This window comes from Prionailurus viverrinus, chromosome C1, assembly GCF_022837055.1.
Source record: "Prionailurus viverrinus isolate Anna chromosome C1, UM_Priviv_1.0, whole genome shotgun sequence".
Taxonomy (NCBI): domain Eukaryota; kingdom Metazoa; phylum Chordata; class Mammalia; order Carnivora; family Felidae; genus Prionailurus; species Prionailurus viverrinus.
Window position 1 is genome coordinate 177,280,727 of NC_062568.1, and position 20,800 is coordinate 177,301,526.

The window sequence follows — 20,800 nt, forward strand, 5'->3', positions numbered from 1 at the left end:
GTAAACAGAGAACTGGGACAAGGTTGAGAGGAATGGGTAAAGTGGTTACCTCTCCCTGGGTTTGGACAGGAGCCCAGAATTAAGGGAGAGAGCTAAGAAGTTCAGTGCTGTGTGTTGTGTAATGAATCTCCTGTCACGAGGTTGGGCAAAAGAGAAGGACTTTGGAGTTAGTGAGATGGGTGAGGAACAGGGCAGAAGGAAAGGGGGACTCATGGAGGTACCTTCTAAAGAAATCCTCATGAAGATATTTTGTTTTTATTTTTCTGAATTTTGGGCCTAGAGTTGACTTTGGGGAAGAGAAGCAGGAACAAGTAAGAGATTAAGTTGTCCCCATCAGATATGCTTTCATAGGCTTTCCATGAGCCTTTAGCGCCCATCCCCTTCTCTAGCACTCCACCTGGTGAACTCCTATTCACCCTTAAAGCTCCCACTCTCCTGTTTTTTTTCTCCTTCCCTCGTGGGGCCCGGCCTACACTTCACTCTTTCAGTACAGGCTTTATTGTGTTTTCCTATAATGTTAGTTCTCTACTTTTACCCTTTAGACTGTGAGCTCAAGAACATTGGCTGAGTGCATGAGTGACTGCATGAATGTGCATTCCTGGGAGCAACTTGGGAAAGGGACGATTATGCCACATTACAGAAGGAGAAACTGAAGTTCAGGGAGTCTAAGTCACTGGCTTCCTAGATCATGAGTGTGCCCTAGGGTTGGGCATCTGAGTCTAAGGCTGGTGCTCTGTCTGCCAGCACAGTCAGCCCCAGGCAAAACTGGTGGGTAGACAGTGACAAGCATGGGGAACATTGCTGAGGCAGATGAGGCAAGTGGTCGGGAGAACCCCTGATTCTAATCTCAGCTGACGCTCTTGATAGTGGTTCTCCTGTGGCCATCTCACATTAGCCCCCTGTAAGACTGCTCTCTGAAAAGGGATAATAATCCAACCAAGGCACACATTCTCAACTTGGTAACTGGACTGTGCTCTTATTGCTGTCAGGGCTCATGTCTGTTTTCAAGCAGCTGTGTTGTGGCACTTAGTACACCTGACACTTAGGAGGTGCTCCTGAAATATTGGATGACTAATTGGGAGAAGGGCAAGTGGGAGTTTGCCAGCCACCGTCACTGTCTGCTGAGAAAGCTTTCCTCCCACTGTTTCCCAAGGTGGATCCTCACAGTTAATGAACTCTGAAAGCTCTGTCAAAGCTCTGCCCTCTCCCTTTGCCCTCCCTCCAGGTGGGCAGGGCAATCCTCCCTGCAGTGATGGGGCTGGGGTGCTCAGGGGAAGACAGACATTGTCAGGGACAGACAGGAACAGCCAGCAATCCAGCAGTCCCTGCACCATGAGTGTCTCTATGCTGAGTCTCACCAGACCCCTGGGCAGTGTCTCTGGGCTCCTGCCAGTGGCCTCTCTGCTAAGCCTGGCTCTGCTGTTACTCAAGGCAGCAAAGCTCTACCTGCCCAGGCAGTGGCTGCTCAAAGCGGTCTAGTGCTTCCCGTCCCCTCCTTCCCACTGGCTCTTTGGGCACATCCAGGAGGTAGGAAGGGGCTGGACCAGAGATGGGAGGGCAGGCTGGGCCAGCAAGAGCAGCAATACCCACCCAGCACTGACAGCACTAGCTGGTGGTGAAGGGTGCCCAGAGCAAAGGAACGACCCACATGGTGAGGGTCTCAACAAGGTTTTGTGGATTGTTCAATGGTAGGAGTCTGATGTCTGCCTTTCCTTAGAGAAGGAGTCACCTTCATTCTAGTAGCTTGAACATAAAGTGGAGAACTGGAAACAGTTCCTATGCCATACTGGTGCTCCAACACTGCTCTCTCCCTTCTCCTTCCTAACCTCCTCCTGTACCCTAGTCATTCATTGTCTCCCCCTGCCTGTGCATTCCCCTTCAATGGCTCTGCTCACACTTTCCCTTCTCCCTGGATAGATCTTGTCCCTCATATGGCCATCTGCCAAAGTCCATCCCCAAGCCGCCTCCAAGATGTTTTTCTGGGCATCTCAAGAGTGGAGAGGACAACTCTTTTTCCCCTGGACTGTCCTTCTAATAAAGCAGGGCTGACCTGACTCCGCTATTTTTGTCTGCAGTGTCAGAGTTGTGAGCTCCTTGTAGGAGAGACCACCTCTAATTCATCTTTGTAACCCAATACGGTGTTGGTCAATGACTTGAACGAGCAAATGCATGAGGAAGGGCTTTCTAATGTCCAATTCTGAGTGCCCAAAGCTTCCCCAGACACTTGGGTTTCCCTTTATCACATTAATAATCTACTGTCATGGCCACTTACTCTGTCTGTCTCCTCAAGTACAGCAGAAGCTTCAAACAGGTAAGATCTATGGCTATATCCTAATTCAGTGTTTAAACCAGTGCCGTGCACATAGTAAATGCTCCGGTAACATGTGCTGAGTGAAGGAACCTGCCCTACAGTAGCACAGGTCACCTCAGCACTAGGAAATCCTGATTGTCAGTGGGGAGCAGGCAGAAATTAGATGCCAATGTAGCAGAGAGTTGCTTGAGTTACATAGATGTGGTAGAAATAAGGGGAGTTGCCTACGGGAACACGTCCAGGAACAATTGCCTATGTGAATTCCAGAAGTGGAGAGCAAAGCAGAGTGTTGAGAGCTGAGGAGTGGCAGTTGCTCTGTGGCAAAGTAGAAGGGCCCTCCAGGTAGAGGAAAGAGTGTGTACAAAGGACAGGAAATGTAAGCAGGTGTTGCAGGGCAGGTGTGAGGAGCAACAGTAACAGCATCTTCAGGGAAGGAGCAACAGGGCTGCTGGAATGGTCAGTGTGGCAGGAGGCAAAGTAGAGAAAGCGAAGTCAGAAAGCAAAGACTTTTGTAATCCCCACTGAGGAGATGAAGGATACTACTGCAGACGGTGGAAGCTCACACAAGTTTCTTTTTATTACAAGGTGAAAGTGAGATAAAACCCTCAAATATCAAAACCATAGAACAGTATCATTTTTATCTCTATATATCCAGACCTAACAACTGTGTGCATATTCAATATGTAAAACTACATCATGCACACAGTTTTGTATTTATTTAGTTTTCACTTAGCTATATACCTCCCAAACACTATGCAATGCTAACAAACATTTACATGCATGCTGGATACTATTGAAAGTAATATGGCAAACTAAAGTTAATACATAAATTTAATTTTAAAATATAAACCATTTCATGCTCCAAATAATATAATGATATGACAAATTGGTTACCAAGTGATAGAAGTTGTCATATATTTTTCATGCCAATGTTGTACCAATGACTTCCAAAAGTTTTGTACACCATGGAGTCAATCCTCGGCAAGTTTCTGTAGGCACATCATTGTCAGGCCTCCTAACTCTACTTGACAATAGGACAGAACCTGGCCTTAGGGCCAACCTTGGACAGCCAGCAGTGTCTGGATCAGAGGCCAGGTCATAGGACACAGCTCTTTTTTTTTTTTTTTTTAATTTATATCCAAGTTAGCTAGCATATAGTGCAATATTGATTTCAGGAGTAGATTCCTAATGACCTTTACCCATTTAGCCCATCCCCCCTCCCACAACCCCTCCAGGAACCCTCTGTTTGTTCTCCATATTTAAGAGTCTCTTATGTTTTGTCCCCTCCCTGTTTTTATATTATTTTTGTTTCCCTTCCCTTGTGTTCATCTGTTCTGTGTCTTAAAGTCCTCAGATGAGTGAAATCATATGATATCTGTCTTTCTCTGACTAATTTCACTTAGCATAATATCTTTTAGTTCTATTCATGTAGATGCAAATGGCAAGATTTCATTCTTTTTGGTTGCCAAGTAATACTCCATTGTGTATATATACCACATCTTCTTTATCCATTCATCCATTGATGGACATTTGGGCTCTTTCCATACTTTGGCTATTGTTGATAGTGCAGCTACAAACTTTGAGGGGCACGTGCCCCTTTGAAACAGCACACCTGTATCCGTGGGATAAATACCTAGTAGTGCAATTGCTGGGTCGTAGGGTAGTTCTATTTTTAATTTTTTGAGGAACCTCCATGTTGTTTTCCAGAGTGGCTGCACCGGCTAGCATTCCCACCAGCAATGCAAAACAGATCCTCTTTCTCCACATCCTTGCCCACATATGTTGTTGTCTGAGTTGTTAATGTTAGCCATTCTGACAGGTGTGAGGTGGTATCTCATTGTGGTTTTGATTTGTACTTCCCGGACGATGAGTGATGTTGAGCATTTTTTTATGTGTCGGTTGGCCATCCAATGTCTTCTTTGGAGAAGTGTCTATTCATGTCTTTTGCCCATTTCTTCACTGGATTATTTGGTTTTTGGGTGTTGAGTTTAAGTTCTTTATAGATTTTGGATACTAACCTTTTATACGATATGTCATTTGCAACTATCGTCTCCCATTCTGTCTGTTGTCTTTTAGTTTTGCTGAGTGTTCCTTCACTGTGCAGAAGCTTTTTATCTTGATGAGGTCCCAATAGTTCATTTTTGTTTTTGTTTCCCTTGCCTCTGGAGACGTGATGAGTAAGAAGTTGCTGCAGCCAAGGTCAAAGAGGTTTTTGCCTGCTTTCTCCTCAAGGATTTTGATAGCTTCCTCTGTTACATTTAGGTCTTTCATCCATTTTGAGTTTATTTTTATGTATGAGGTAAGAAAGTGGTCCAGGTTCTTTTTTCTGCGTGTCGCTGTCCAGTTTTCCCAGCACCAGTTGCTGAAGAGGCTGTCTTTATTCCATTGGATATTTTTTCCTGCTTTGTCAAAGATTAGTTGGCCATATGTTTGTGGGTCCATTTCTGGGTTCTTTATTCTGTTCCGTTGATCTGAGTGTCTGGTTTTTGTGCCACATAAGACACAGTTCTGAACACTTCATTCTGCAGCTAGATCCAGAACTCTCTCCCTGTGTCCACCAGCCCTTAACCCCAACTCTAACCCTGGAGCCAGACGAAAGGGTTTACTGAGTTATCTTTCCTTTGGTGACAGTTCCAAAAAGAAGATGATCTGCAATGCCTACAGAAATGGGTAGAGAAATTCCCATGTGCCTGTCCTCACTGGCTGTGGGGAACATAGGTGGAGCTCATGGTCTATGACCCTGACTACATGAATGTGATCCTGGGGTGATCTGGCGAGAAGACACCCTTACACCTGTTGAAGCAGCTCTTGCCTCTTGGATACATGCCCTTGGGTCTTTGAAATTGCAGAAGAGACTGGAGGGTCAGCTATCAACACCTGACCCTCTGCCAAGCATCCACCCAGTGCACATGACAGCATGAGGCCCAATAATTACTGAAACGGAACTCTGAAACAGTATCCTCTCCTCTCCTCTCCTCTCCTTCTTTTCCTTCTTTTCCCTTCCCTTCTCTCCTCTTTTCTTTTCTTTTTCTCTTCCTCTTCTCTTCTCTCCTCTTCTTATTCTTCCCTCCCTCCTCCCCTTCCTTCCTTCATTCCTTCCTTCTTTCCTTCCCTCCTTCCTTCCTTCTCATCTTCTAGAATTCTTTCTTTCCTTTCTTAGTCAAACTTTAATGATTTCAGAAGTGAAAGACAATTTCCTACACAAGATGACTTGGCTTTGGCACCTCTGACGGTTGTCTATGGTGAGTAATGGGATGGGCGAGCCACCACAACTTATAGAAAAAACGAGATTTGGTTTTTCTTTGGCAGCAAAACAAAGCCTTTGTTTTTGCCCAATCCACCCACCTGTTCCCGGGGGGCTGTGCTGTGGACATAGAGTCTGACCTGAGCCCACAACGACTATCAGGAAAGAAAGAGAATTGGGTTTGGGTGGCATGTGGGAGGTGGCTGGACACAAACTGCCGGGTGACAATCCTCATGATGGGACCAGTGACAATGGCCTTGCCCAAGCTGCCTTCCTTGTTCCACTCCAGTTTCCTGTAATGCCCCTCTTAACTTTCATCCAAAGTGTCAAGGTATTACAGATTTCTGGCTCCCTGGATAGGTAAGTATATTTAACCAGGACTACAGTCCACCTTCTGGTTAGGTTTGCCAACACCTACCCATTCGGCCCAGATTAAACAAGAGCTGACCGGCACCACAGTCACTCACACCCCTCAACTCTAAATGGAGCCACATTCTCTCCGATCCTTGCTGATAAAACACTTTCTTATGGTGGGGAGAGCCCTCCTGCAGCTCAACCTCTTCCACATCACTTTGCAGTGATAGAATGATCTTAGCCTGACTTTTCACCATAGTCCTTCTAGGACTGGCACCCCACTCAGTTTCCACCTTGATCTCTCAGCTGTCATGACCACTTGCTGTGAGCCAGCATTTGTGAAGTCACCTTCCCGACATACACTGGCCTACCTGCATTGCCCAAGATGCCCTTCTTCTCACACCTTGTGTTCTTCCTACATTCCCTGGACAACTCTTGGGAGTACCTCCGCCCACACACCCCCATTGTGGCCCAGGGTACGGTTTGCTCCTGTTGAAAGGGCAGAGGTGGTTCCAGCACTAGTGGGTGCTGACCCCAGCCTTCCACTATGACATCCTGAAGCCCTACGTGGGGCTCATGTCCGACTGTGTCTGCATGGTGCTGGTAAGTCCGGCCCTCACTCACTTGCACACTCACACCCACAGCACAGATCACAGAGTCCACTTTCAGGCAGGTGTGTCCTGGAGACATCCATCAGGCATAGCCCCTGAAATCATGCACTTATACCTTACTATGAGACAGAGGTCCTGAAGAGTATATGGGACAGAAAAGTACCCAGACACCAGCTTGCCTCCACTCTGTGTTCATTGCCCACAGAAAAGAGAGCCATGGTGGATCCAGGGTCCCTTCTCTCATTTCATGTCTTTGGTTTGCACAGGAAAAGCAGTTGATCTCCCTGGATGACAGGACAAGTGGCCCTGGCTGGCCTGGGCAGTGGTAGCTTCAGTGGCAGGTGAACACCCCAGGATGTCACTGAGGTGGGCTCTGGGCTAGCGCTGAAGGCTTCTGCTACATGGGTTTTAGACATTCCATAGAAGGAAATGGAGACCAGGGCTGGGTCATGCCATAATATTGCCTCTGAGCAGGACCATATTTCTCACTAACTGTACTCAGCTGACTTTTGTTGAACAAAAGGATTCTAGGTCCCTGATATCCCTTCCTTAGGAACACCAGTACTGGCTTCTTAGCCTTTCTCCTCCCCTGACACTTGCTCTCTAATGTGGGACTTCACTTGTTTCTTGTCTCTAGATCAAAAGGACAGAAAAGATTTCCCCTTTGTGCCTGGGAAACAAAGTTTTCTGGTCTGCAAAAAGGTGGTTAGCACCATCACTTGCTCCTAAGTTATAAGAGATTGTGATTAATTATACAACAAAAATTCCCAAGAAAATACTCACCACATTACAAACACTTACTTGCTATAAGTTCCTACTTTGCTGAAAATACATCCACTTTAGAAAGAGAGGACATCTCATCAGAATATTTGGAGAGACAGAGAGAGAGCCTAGCCTTGTCAGCATGGGCCTTCTGGAGGAGTAGAGGATTAATGGGTCCCTCCACCACAGGACAAATGGGAGGACCTCATCAAACTGAATTCATATGTGGAGAACTTTGGATATGTCTACTTAATGACCTTGGACACCATTAGGAGGTGTGCCTTCAGCTACCACAGCAGCCAGCAAGCAGACAGGTCAGTGAAATTCTCAGCTGCCAGGTCCTATTTCCTACCATCTGGTGTGGACTTATCCTGAGAGGTAGGTAGGGCAGCTTGGGTGTTTCCCAGCTCAAACAGTCACATTCTGCAGAAAGCCCCACGCCACAGTCAAATCCAGCCCACATCAAGCCTTCATTAGGCACAGATCCCTGATCCCTGGCATAGGGAGAAGCCTGGCTGTCCATATCACTCATAAAGGACTGAGGGTCTCGAGGGCATAAGACAGTAATGGTGAATGCCTCTGGTTGCCTGTCCCACTGATTGAGGAACCCTCCATCTACAGGCCCAATCCACTCCAGGGCAGATGTCTCCTTCGATCAAGGCCCTTCTGTATCCTCCCCATTCAGGATCTCCCAGTCCTACCTCCAGGCAACTGGGGATGTTAGAAACCTTACCACTCCCTCCCACCCCCCAAAAGAGGAATGCTTTCCACCAGAATAGCATCATCAACAAGCTGATGCCTGAAGGCTGCTGGAACCAGCAGGCCTGCCAACACACAGGTTGGACTCTGATCCCTGGGCAGCTCCCCCACTTCATCGGACACATCCCAAAGGGACTGGCCCCAAACACTCAGGCAGAGCCCTGTTGCCCCACGGCCGCTCCAGGGGCTGGGACACACCCACACTGGGTGCCCCCCCCGGTGCAGGTGTTAGGATGCCAGTGCTGTGCAGGAGCTGACATGTGTCAGCACGTGGGTGAAGATTGAATGAGACCCCCTGCCAGCAGCATTCAAGCAGAGCCTCCCTGGGCTTTCCTGTTGAGGGGTGACCTGACCGCAAGCATATGGTGCTACAGCTCTCACCCTGACATGCACACCCATTACCACTCTCCTCCTGATCCAGCTGGCACCCAGGCTGGGACAGCTGGGGGCAGGTGGGCCAAGGGGGGTAGCTGTGTCTGGGCACCCAGAGCTCTCAGCTCTGCCTGGGACTCTGTTCTGGGACAGACTGAGTGATCCAGCTGATGGAGGGTCAGCTGCAGGAAGAGGGAGAGCTGGAGAAGGTCAGGAGCAAGAGGCACTCGGATTTCCTAGACATCCTCCTCTTTGCCAAAGTGAGTGTGAACAGGGGAGGCCTGAGGCTTTGCCCACAAGCTTGGAGGAGTGGGGCAAACCCTGCCTTTTCACCTCCCCTTCCCTCATGGAAGATGGAGGCTGCTTTCCTTTAATTCTTTTATATATAATTTATCGTCAAGTTAGCTAACATATAGTGCATACAGTGTGCTCTTGGTTTTGGGGGTAGAGTCCCATGATTCATTGTTTACATACAACACCCAGTGCTCATGCCAACAAGTGCCTTCCTCAATGCTCATCACCCATTTCACCCTCTCCCCAGCGCCCCACCCCCATCAACCCTGTTTGTTCTCTGTATTTAACAGTCTCTTATGGATTTGCCTCCCTCTCTGTTTGAAACTATTTTTTCCCCTTCCCTTCCCCCATGGTCTTCTGTTAAGTTTTTCCAGTTCCACGTATGAGTGACAACATACGATATCTTTCTCTGAGGGACTTATTTCACTTAGCAAAACACCCTAGAGTTCCATCCATGTTGTTGCAAGTGGCAGGACTTCATTCTTTCTCATTGCCAAGTAGGATTCCACTGTATATATAAACCACATTTCTTTTTAAAAATTTTTAACGTTAATTAATTAATTAATTAATTAATTAAAATATATGAAATTTATTGTCAAATTGGTTCCATACAACACCCAGTGCTCATCCCAAAAGATGCCCTCTTCAATACCCATCACCCAACCTCCCCTCCCTCCCACCCCCCAATCAACCCTCAGTTTGTTCTCATTTTTTAAGAGTCTCTTATGCTTGGCTCTCTCCCACTCTAATCTCTCTCTCTCTTTTTTTTTCCTTCCCCTCCCCCATGGGTTCCTGTTAAGTTTCTCAGGATTCACATAAGAGTGAAAACGATGCTATCTGCCTTTCTCTGGATGGCTTATTTCACTTAGCATAACACTCTCCAGTTCTGTCCACATTGCTACAAAGGGCCATATTTCATCCTTTCTCATTGCCACGTAGTACTCCATTGTGTATATAAACCACAATTTCTTTATCCATTCATCAGTTGATGGACACTTAGGCTCTTTTCATAATTTGGCTATTGTTGAGAATGCTGCTATAAACATTGGGGTACAAGTGCCCCTATGCATCAGTACTCCTGTATCCCTTGGGTAAATTCCTAGCAGTGTTATTGCTGGGTCATAGGGTAGGTCTATTTTTAATTTTTTGAGGAACCTCCTGTTTTCCAGAGTGGCTGCACCAGTTTGCATTCCCACCAACAGTGCAAGAGGGTTCCCGTTTCTCCACATCCTCTCCAGCATCTATAGTCTCCTGATTTGTTCATTTTGGCCACTCTGACTGGCGTGAGGTGATATCTGAGTGTGGTTTCGAATTGTATTTCCCCGATGAGGAGCGACGTTGAGCATCTTTTCACGTGCCTATTGGCCATCCGCATGTCTTCTTTAGAGAAGTGTCTATTCATGTTTTCTGCCCATTTCTTCACTGGATTATTTGTTTTTCGGATGTGGAGTTTGGTGAGCTCTTTATAGATTTTGTATACTAGCCCTTTGTCCGATATGTCATTTGCAAATATCTTTTCCCATTCCATTGGTTGCCTTTTAGTTTTGTTGGTTGTTTCCTTTGCTGTGCAGAAGCTTTTTATCTTCATGAGGTCCCAATAGTTCATTTTTGCTTTTAATTCCCTTGCCTTTGGGGTTGTGTCAAGTAAGAAATTGCTACGGCTGAGGTCACAGAGGTCTTTTCCTGCTTTCTCCTCTAGGGTTTTGATGGTTTCCTGTCTCACATTCAGGTCCTTTATCCATTTTGAGTTTATTTTTGTGAATGGTGTCAGAAAGTGGTCTAGTTTCAACCTTCTGCATGTTGCTGTCCAGTTCTCCCAGCACCATTTGTTAAAGAGACTGTCTTTTTTCCGTTGGATGTTCTTTCCTGCTTTGTCAAAGATTAGTTGGCCATACTTTTGTGGGTCTAGTTCTGGGGTTTCTATTCTATTCCACTGGTCTATGTGTCTGTTTTTGTGCCAATACCATTGCTGTCTTGATGATTACAGCTTTGTAGTAAAGGTTAAAGTCTGGGATTGTGATGCCTCCTGCTTTGGTCTTCTTCTTCAAAATTCCTTTGGCTATTCGGGGCCTTTTGTGGTTCCATATGAATTTTAGGATTGTTTGTTCTAGCTTTGAGAAGAAGGCTGGTGCAATTTTGATTGGGATTGCATTGAATGTGTAGATAGCTTTGGGTAGTATTGACATTTTGACAATATTTATTCTTCCAACCCATGAGCACGGAATGTTTTTCCATTTCTTTATATCTTCTTCAATTTCCTTCATAAGCTTTCTTTAGTTTTCAGCATACAGATCTTGTACATCTTTGGCTAGATTTATTCCTAGGTATTCTATGCTTCTTGGTGAAATTGTGAATGGGATCAGTTTCTTTATTTGTCTTTCTGTTGCTTCATTGTTAGTGTATAAGAATGCAACTGATTTATGTACATTGATATTATATCCTGTGACTTTGCTGAATTCATGTGTCAGTTCTAGCAGACTTTTGGTGGAGTCTATCGGATTTTCCATGTATAATATCATGTCATCTGCAAAAAGTGAAAGCTTAACTTCATCTTTGCCAATTTGGATGCCTTTGATTTCCTTTTGTTGTCTGATTGCTGATGCTAGCACTTCCAACACTATGTGAAACAACAGCGGTGAGAGTGGACACCCCTGTCGTGTTCCTCATCTCAGGGAGAAAGCTCTCAGTTTCTCCCCATTGAGAATGATGTTAGCTGTGGGCTTTTCATGAATGGCTTTTATGATGTTTAATTATGTTCCTTCTATCCCGACTTTCTCGAGGTTTTTATTAAGAAAGGATGCTGAATTTTGTCAAATTCTTTTTCTGCATCGATTGACAAGATCATATGGTTCTTATCTTTTCTTTTATTAATGTGATGTATCACGTTGATTGATTTGCGAATGTTGAACCAGCCCTGCATCCCAGGAATGAATCCTACTTGATCATGGTGAATAATTCTTTTTATATGCTGTTGAATTCAATTTGCTAGTATCTTATTGAGAATTTTTGCATCCATATTCATCAGGGATATTGGCCTATAGTTCTCTTTTTTTACTGCGTCTCTGGTTGAGGAATTAAAGTAATACTGGCTTCATAGAATGAGTCTGGAAGTTTTCCTTCCCTTTCTATTTTTTTGGAATAGCTTGAGAAGGATAGGTATTACCTCTGCTTTAAACGTCTGGTAGAACTCCCCTGGGAAGCCGCCTGGTCCTGGACTCTTATTTGTTAGGAGATTTTTGATAACTGATTCAATTTCTTCACTGGTTATGGGTCTGTTCAAGCTTTCTATTTTCTCCTGATTGAGTTTTGGAAGTGTGTGGGTGTTTAGGAATTTGTGCATTTCCTCCAGGTTGTTCAGTTTGTTGGCATATAGTTTTTCATAGTATTCCCTGATAATTGCTTGTATTTCTGAGGGATTGGTTGTAATAATCCATTTTCATTCATGATTTTATCCATTTGGGTCATCTCCCTTTTCTTTTTGAGAAGCCTGGATAGAGGTTTATCAATTTTGTTTATTTTTTCAAAAAACCAACTCTTGGTTTCATTGATCTGCTCTGCAGTTTTTTAGATTCTATATTGTTTATTTCTGCTCTAATCGTTATTATTTCTCTTCTTCTGCTGGGTTTAGGATGTCTTTGCTGTTCTGCTTCTATTTCCTTTAGGTGTGCTGTTAGATTTTGTATTTTGGATTTTTCTTGTTTCTTGAGATAGGCCTGGATTGCAATGTATTTTCCTCTCAGGACTGCCTTCGCTGCATCCCAAAGCGTTTGGATTGTTGTATTTTCATTTTCGTTTGTTTCCATATATTTTTTAATTTATTCTCTAATTGCCTGGTTGACCCATTTGTTCTTTAGTGGGGTGTTCTTTACCCTCCATGTTTTTGGAGGCTTTCCAGACTTTTTCCTGTGCTTGATTTCAAGCTTCATAGCATTGTGGTCTGAAAGTATGCATAGTATGATCTCAATTCTTGTATACTTTTGAAGGGCCGTTTTGTGACCCAGTATGTGATCTATCTTGGAGAATGTTCCATGTGCACTCAAGAAAAAAGTATATTCTGTTGCTTTGGGATGCAGAGTTCTAAATATATCTGTCAAGTCCATCTGATCCAATGTATCATGTATCATTCAGGGCCCTTGTTTCTTTATTGATCCTGTGTCTAGATGATCTATCCATTGTTGTGGGTGGGGTGTTAAAGTCCCCTGCAATTACCACATTCTTATCAATAAGATTGCTTATGTTTGTGAGTAATTGTTTTGTATATTTGGGGGCTCCCATATTCGGCGCATAGACTTTTATAATTGTTAGCTCTTCCTGATGGATAGACCCTGTGATTCTTATATAATGCCTTTCTTCATCTCTTGTTACAGCCTTTAATTTAAAGTCTAGTTTGTTTGGGGCGCCTGGGTGGCGCAGTCGGTTAAGCGTCCGACTTCAGCCAGGTCACGATCTCGCAGTCCGTGAGTTCGAGCCCCGCATCAGGCTCTGGGCCGATGGCTCAGAACCTGGAGCCTGTTTCCGATTCTGTGTCTCCCTCTCTCTCGGCCCCTCCCCCGTTCATGCTCTGTCTCTCTCTGTCCCAAAAATAAATAAACATTGAAAAAAAAATTTAAAAAAAAAAAAATAAAGTCTAGTTTGTCTGATATAAGTATGGCTACTCCAGCTCTCTTTTGACTTCCAGTAGCATGATAAATAGTTCTCCATCCCCTCACTTTCAATCTAAAGGTGTCCTCAGATCTAAAATGAGTCTCTTGTAGACAGCAAATAGATCGGTCTTGTTTTTTTTTTTTTAATCCATTCTGATACCCTATGTCTTTTGGTTGGTGCATTTAGTCCTTTTACATTCAGTGTTATTATAGAAAGATATGAGTTTAGAGTCATTGTGATGTCTGTAGGTTTCATGCTTGTAGCGATGTCTCTGGTACTTTGTCTCACAGGATCCCCCTTAGGATCTCTTGTAGGGCTGCTTTAGTGGTGACAAATTCCTTCAGTTTTTGTTTGTTTGGGAAGACCTTTATCTCTCCTTCTATTGTAAATGACCGATTTGCTGGATAAAGGATTCTCGGCTGCATATTTTTTCTGTTCATCACATTGAAGATCTCCTGCCATTCCTTTCTGGCCTGCCAAGTTTCAGTAGAGGGATCGGTCATGAGTCTTATCGGTCTCCCTTTATATGTTAGAGCACATTTATCCCTAGCTGCTTTCAGAATTTTCTCTTTATCCTTGTATTTTGCCAGTTTCACTATGATATGTTGTGCAGAAGATCGATTCAAGTTACGTCTGAAGGGAGTTCTCTGTGCCTCTTGGGTTTCAATGCCTTTTTCCTTCCCCAGATCAGGGAAGTTCTCAGCTATGATTTCTTCAAGTACACCTTCAGCACCTTTCCCTCTCTCTTCCTCCTCTGGAATACCAATTATGCGTAGATTATTTTTCTTTAGTGCATCACTTAGTTCTCTAATTTTCCCCTCATACTCCTGGATTTTTTTATCTCTCTTTTTCTCAGCTTCCTCTTTTTCCATAATTTTATCTTCTAGTTCACCTATTCTCTCTTCTGCCTCTTCAATCCGAGCCGTGGTTGTCTCCAATTTATTTTGCAGCTCATTGATAGCATTTTTTAGCTCCCCCTGGCTGTTCCTTAGTCCCTTGATCTCTGTAGCAATAGATTCTCTGCTGTCCTCTATACTGTTTTCAAGCCCAGCGATTAATTTTATGACTATTATTCTAAATTCACTTTCTGTTATATTGTTTAAATCCTTTTTGATCAGTTCGTTAGCTGTCGTTATTTCCTGGAGATTCTTTTGAGGGGAATTCTTCCGTTTCGTCATTTTGGATAGTCCCTGGAGTGGTGCAGAACTGCAGGGCACTTCTCTTGTGCTGTCTTGAATAACTTGCATTGGTGGGTGGGGCTGCAGTCCGACCTGATGTCTGCCCCTAGCCCACCGCTGGGGCCACAGTCAGACTGGTGTGTACCTTCTCTTCCCTTCTCCTAAGAGTGGGATTCACTGTGGGGTGGTGTGGCCCATCTGGGCTACTTGCACACTGCCAGGCTTGTGGTGCTGAGGATCTGTCGTATTAGCTGGGGTGGATCAGCAAGTTGCACAGGGGTGGGAGGGGTAGGCTCAGCTCGCTTTTTCTTCGGTGATCCGCTTCGGGAGGGGCCCTGCAGCACCGGGAGGGAGTCAGACCTGCCGCCGGAGGGATGGATCCGCAGAAGCACAGCGTTGGGTGTTTGTGTGGTGCAAGCAAGTTCCCTGACAGGAAATGGTCCCCTTTGGGATTTTGCCTGGGGGATGGGTGAGGGAGATGGCGCTGGCGAGCGTCTTTGTTCCCCGCCAAGCTGAGCTCTGTCTCCGGGGCTCAACAACTCTCCCTCCTGTTGTCCTCCAGCCCTCCCGCTCTCCGAGCAGAGCCATTAACTTATAACCTTCCAGATATTAAGTCCCGCTTGCTGTCAGAACACACTCCGTCCAGCCCCTCTGCTTTTGTAAGCCAGACTCGGGGGCTCTGCTTTGCTGGCGGGCTGCCCCTCCACCCCGGCTCCCTCCTGCCAGTCCGTGTAGCACGCACCACCTCTCCATCCTTCCTACCCTCTTCTGTGGGCCTCTCGTCTACGCTTGGCTCTGGAGAATCTTCTGGTCTTCTAGTGGTTTTCTTCTAGCTTCTAGCTAGTCTTCTGGTGATTTTCTGGGTTAATTAGGCAGGTGTGGGTGGAATCTAAGTGATCAGCAGGACGCGGTGAGCCCAGTGTCCTCCTACGCCACCATCTTCCTCCCCAGTCGAGACCTGACACTCAACATTTATTTATTTTTGAGAGACAGAGCGAGAGTGTGAGCAGGGGAAGGGTAGAGAGAGAGAGAGGGAGACACAGAATCTGAGGCAGGCTCCAGACTCTGAGCTGTCAGCACAGAGTCCGATGCGGGGCTCGAACTCACGGACTGTGAGATCATGGCCTGAGCTAAAGTCTAATGCTTAAACGACTGAGGCACCGAGGCACCCCTAAACCACATCTTCTTTATCCATTCATTAGTTGATGGACATTTGGGCTCTTTCCATATTTGGCTATTGTTGAAAGTGCTGCTATAAACATTGGGGTACAAGTGCCGCTATGAATCAGCATTCCTGTATGCTTTGGATAAACTCCTAGTAGTGCAATTGCTGGGTTGTAGGGTAGTTCTATTTTTATTTGTTTGAGGAACCTCCACACTGTTTTCCAGAATGGCTGCACCAGTTTGCATTCCCAGAACAGTGCAAGAGGGTTTCCGATTCTCCATATCCTCACCAACATCTGTTGTTTCCTGAGTTGTCAATTTTAGCCACCCTGTCAGGTGTGAGGTGGTATCTCCGTATGATTTTGATTTGTATTTCCCTGATGATGAGTGATGTTGAGCATCTTGTCACGTGCCTGTGGCCATCTGGATGTCTTCTTTGGGAAAGTGTCTATTCATGTCATCGGGAGCAGCTTTCTGATAAGGGCCTCCATGCCAAAGTGGACACGCTCATGTATGGGGGCCATGACACCACAGCCAGTGGCATCTCCTGGAGCTTCTATGCCCTGGCCACACACGCTGAGCATCAAGAGACATGCTGGGAGGAGATCCAGAGTCTCCTGGGGGACGGCACCTCCATCACCTGGTGAGTGCTCATGAGATGGGAGAGCCCTGCCCGCTCAACTAGAGAATTCCCTGCTTGCCAGGGTCTAGCCTGTCCTTCAGGATAGTTTTGTTTCAGGGATCACCTAGACCAGATCCCCTACCCCACCATGTGCATCAATGAGGCATTGCGACTCTATCCGCCAGTTCCAGGCGTCAGAAGAGAGCTCAGCAAGCCCATCACCTTCCCTGATGGACGCTACTTACCCAAAGGTATGAACGTCACCACACTCACTACATAAGAACATATGGGAGGTCGGAAATCTATACGTCCTAGGACAGTTCCTGAAAGTCTTTGAGACTAGTTTCCACCTCAAAATTAATGCTTCCTTTGCAGTTTGGGTGAGGTATATGATGCGCTTTGCACAGAGTTTAAATCCAGCAGAAGCTCAATAAACAAATGGCAGCCTCTGAATGTGGCTTTGGGTTTTGCCCTAATATTCTAATTCCCTGAGATGTGAGTGCTTGAAAGACAGTCAGGTGGGGCAGGGGGAGATGCGGTCTTTCCTTATGGGATCTAGGCTAATGAGAGAGACTAGAGAATTCACTGTCATAGTTCAAACGGTCCAGTCTCTGGGGAGGCCTCAGGTTGATGGCAGAGAGCAGCTGAAGATCATATCTGAGATCTCAGCCATGGTTGGAGGCCAATCCTCCAACCCTGCCACATTCTAGCTGTGTGGTCATAGGCAAGTAGCTTAGCCTATCCGAGGTGCATGTGCTTCATGAGAACATAAGGGATATGAGCACCTTCGTTGGATGATTGTTGTGAGGGTGGATAAGTTCATGCATGTTCCCCAAGGGCTCATAGATTGCATTTGATAAATGTGAGTTGTCTGTCACTTGAGTTGCTCCAAAAAGTAAGCCACTAGTTCTTTCCTGCTTCCCAGGCTGGTCCTGGTTTTCTAGTAATCTGTGCACACATGCTTTGCCATGTAAGCCCCACATCCCTTTCAACACAGTCAATCCACTCAGAGTGATGAGAAGTGTCTCTCATTGTGACTGCCCAGCTGTTTGTGCATGCTCATGGTTCCTTGTGGCATTGGTATGGTCAGTCTTCTGTTGTCTATCCCATAGGATTCTTAGTCTTCCTCTCCATTTATGCCCTTCACCACAACCCAGAGGTGTGGCCAAATCCAGAGGTAGGATGGCCGTGGGAGGAGAGGATGGGATGATCTCTCCAGACACCTCCATCTCACTGGCCCACCTCTGGTGGTCTGTGTGGTGGTTGGTTGATAGAAAGGAGGGGTTTGACCACACCTGTCCTGGCCCTGGTGCACCCTCTGCAGGTGTTTGACTCTTGCAGTTTGGACCATGTTCTGCTCAACACAGCGATGCTCTCTTGCCCTTCCGAGGAGGATCAAGGTGAGATAGTTGCACTTGAGTGGGGGTGTCACTGCGCATGTATTTCGTGTTGTGACCTCTTCTGTTCATCTGTGGTGTCTGCCGTTATTGGCATTGTGTGATTGTGTGTTTGGGAAAGAGGTGTTGTGTCTCCATGTTCAAAAGAAAGGTGGTAACACAGCCTGCCATGGTGACTTTGTCCCACTGCTCTTAATACCAACCATAGTTCAGTGTCCTGGTGTGCCGAAGTTTTGTGTATTCTTGTGCTTTCCTCACTTTAGAAGGATGACCTCTCAGAATTAAAATATTTCAGATATTTGCTTTTCTCAGTTACTGGTATCTCAAAAGATGATTTCTCTCTTCCCATATTGTCTGTCCAGCCCACTATCTTGTGTACCTAATTCACTGATCTGCCATTCACTGTATCAGTGATGTTTGCCTGTGTTTGGGTAACCCGTGGATTCTTGTTTTCAGTGGTTAAATCATATACATGAACATTTAGAGTAGCCATTTCAACACAGTCCACATCAATACCTGTCTTCTCTTTTTTTTTTCAGTCTAATCCAACAAAATGTTTACTGCCCATTGATTTCACATAACCATGACAACTTTCCCAGTTGGCAAAATTCTTTGTGTGAATTGGATTTATACGTCATAGTCCTAGAACCTACATAGCCAAAAATGGTAAAAAAAAAAAAAAGCATAAAATGAGGACAACCCACTGCTTTTGAGGAGCCACTCTTTTGTCGATGACACATTTGTACATGGCATCTGCAAAGTTCTTGGTGTGTAAAACATAAGGCAGACTTGAAGTGGCTGTGGAGCTGGGTGACTATTCTCCAGAGTGGCTGCTGTGAAATCCTCCAATGCTGCTGAAATGGTCCTCAAAATAGTAACCTCCATAAACCTTGTAAGTAGTTCCTAGACACAAGTTCTTTTCTTCAAATAGTAAATCCACTTTCACAAAATAGGCTTTAAGCAAACTATTTTTCCAGATACTGGCTGCAGGATTTGAGCCTAGACATTAGAGGAAGACGTGTGGCTGCCAGCAGAGACAGGAGAGGGCTAGACGGCTTCATTCCTAGCTCAGACCTAATGGTCACTCATATTTTATTCCATTCAGGTATTTTTTCAGTTCAATAAACATCATTCAATTATGAGACTACTTATTAAGCCTGTCTCCTGGTGCCAAGTCCTGTGTTGGGAGTTGGGAACACAGCGGAAAGGTACTGCCCTGGCCTCCAAGAGTCCACAGACCAGAGATAAATGCTTCCACTCAAAGGAGACATCATTTGTTCATTCATTCTTTCACTCCATCATTGACATCGAACAAACTGTGTGACGTTACATGTATCTGGCACTTTCCTGTTCTGGAGTCATGTGTTCCTGAGTGAAAAACACCAGTGTGATGCTGGGTCCATGAGTACAGATGTGCAGCCAGCAGAGGGGGTGAGGGTGGGCTGTCATTGCTCTTAGCGTTGAGCATGTGGCAGGCAGAGGTGGGGGGAGGGCATTCTCAAGGATCTAATCAACAGGAGCTGAGCTGGTGGGCGGAGCTGGACAGGAGACAGGTGACAGGTGAGTAAGGCAACAAGCCAGAGAGGGATTTGATGCCAGCTGAGGCACGTGGACATGCCGTAACTGTGATGGAGGGCCTGGGAGAGTCTGAGCTGGATGGGGCTGCAGGAGAGGGAAGGGGAGGCAAGAGACAGAGAAGCCCAGGTGAGGAGGCTGAGAGATGGAAGGCAAGGACAAGGACATTTGTGCAGTACAATTGGAATCTACAGCAGCTGGTTGACAGAGGGGTCGAGGGGAAGACTAGAGTCTGGACCCAAACTGGAAGGCAGATGGTGTAGCATGTTGAGCATTGCTAAGATCTTGCATGTCCAGGATGTTTCCCTGTTGCCATTCTGACTTCCTTACACAATTCCATCTTGTCCTTTCTCTGAGGACCTGGGTCCCTATAGCTGTCCCCACCCACTGGTTAGGGCCTGATATGTGACCCAGTCTCCCTTTAGAGTACCTCCACCTTGTGAAACCAAAAATGGCTTATGAAGAAAGCAAACAACCTATGATTACCTCTTGCAGTGATCACTTGACTTGCCTGGGCGGCTCAGGGAGCTGACCCCCTTGTAAGAGGATTTCAGGCCTGCTGGCAGCAGAGGTAGGAGTAGGAGTCCTGGAAGACTGTCGGCTTTGTCAAAGGTCAGGGGCAGAGTGTGAAGCAAGGCTTGGGTCGAGATGTGTGTGTGTCCGGGAAGGAAAGGGATTGGGGCCGGGCCCATGCAGGAGGGCCCTGCATGTGCTGTTCCCAGCAAGGGGATTGAGGCCACTTCTCATTTCCTTTTCCCTCCCTGACCCAGGAACTGCATCGGGAAGCAGTTTGCCATGAGCGAGATGAAGGTGGCGGTGGTCCTGACCCTGCTCCACTTTGAGCTGGCACCAGATCCTTCCAGGGTCCCTGTTCCCTGGCCAAGAATTGTGTTGAGGTCCAAGAATGGGATCCACCTGCATCTCAAGAAGCTCCTCTAAAACATGTGCAGACAGGGATGATCCCTGAGGCCCTCCTGCCTGCCATCCTGTCTTCCTCTCTGTCTCTCCTATCTCCTGTCTTCTGTCCGGACCCCTGCCAGCCTCCATGATCTCCTCCTCTTGCCCATCAGAGTGTCTGCCCTTCTCTGTCTCACCATTTTCCAAGATTTCTACTCGTTTTCTGCTACCCTCCTCCTACCCAGCTGCAGCTCTGACTGTGCGTGTAACTCTTGATTATGCACCTGTCCCCAACATGCCTGCCCTCTTGTCATTTTTCCTTCCTGTCTGCTGGTCTGTCCCTGTAAGGCTTTCTCTTGCTACTTTACCCAATTGTACAAACTTAATCCCTTAAGAGAGCACAAATTGATCGTCCTGTAGTTCAGGAGATTAGAAATCTGAAAAGGGTCTCACGGGGCCACAACCAGGTGTTGCAGAAGCTCTTAGGGAGAACCTCTTCTCTTGCATTTTCCACCTTCTAAAAGTCTGCTCTGAAGGCCTTTCAGTGAGGGGATTAGGCCTCCCCATTTATCAAGGAAATACCCTCTTCTTAAATTCAATTGATTAGAGATGTCAA

General features: G+C 46.0%; 1 pseudogene; it reads left to right on the plus strand.

Annotated features, from left to right (window-relative positions):
* The first annotated feature begins 1,332 nt into the window (after positions 1 to 1,332).
* Positions 1,333 to 20,226, plus strand: LOC125172296 (cytochrome P450 4A11-like; annotated as a pseudogene).
* Positions 20,227 to 20,800: the final 574 nt, after the last annotated feature.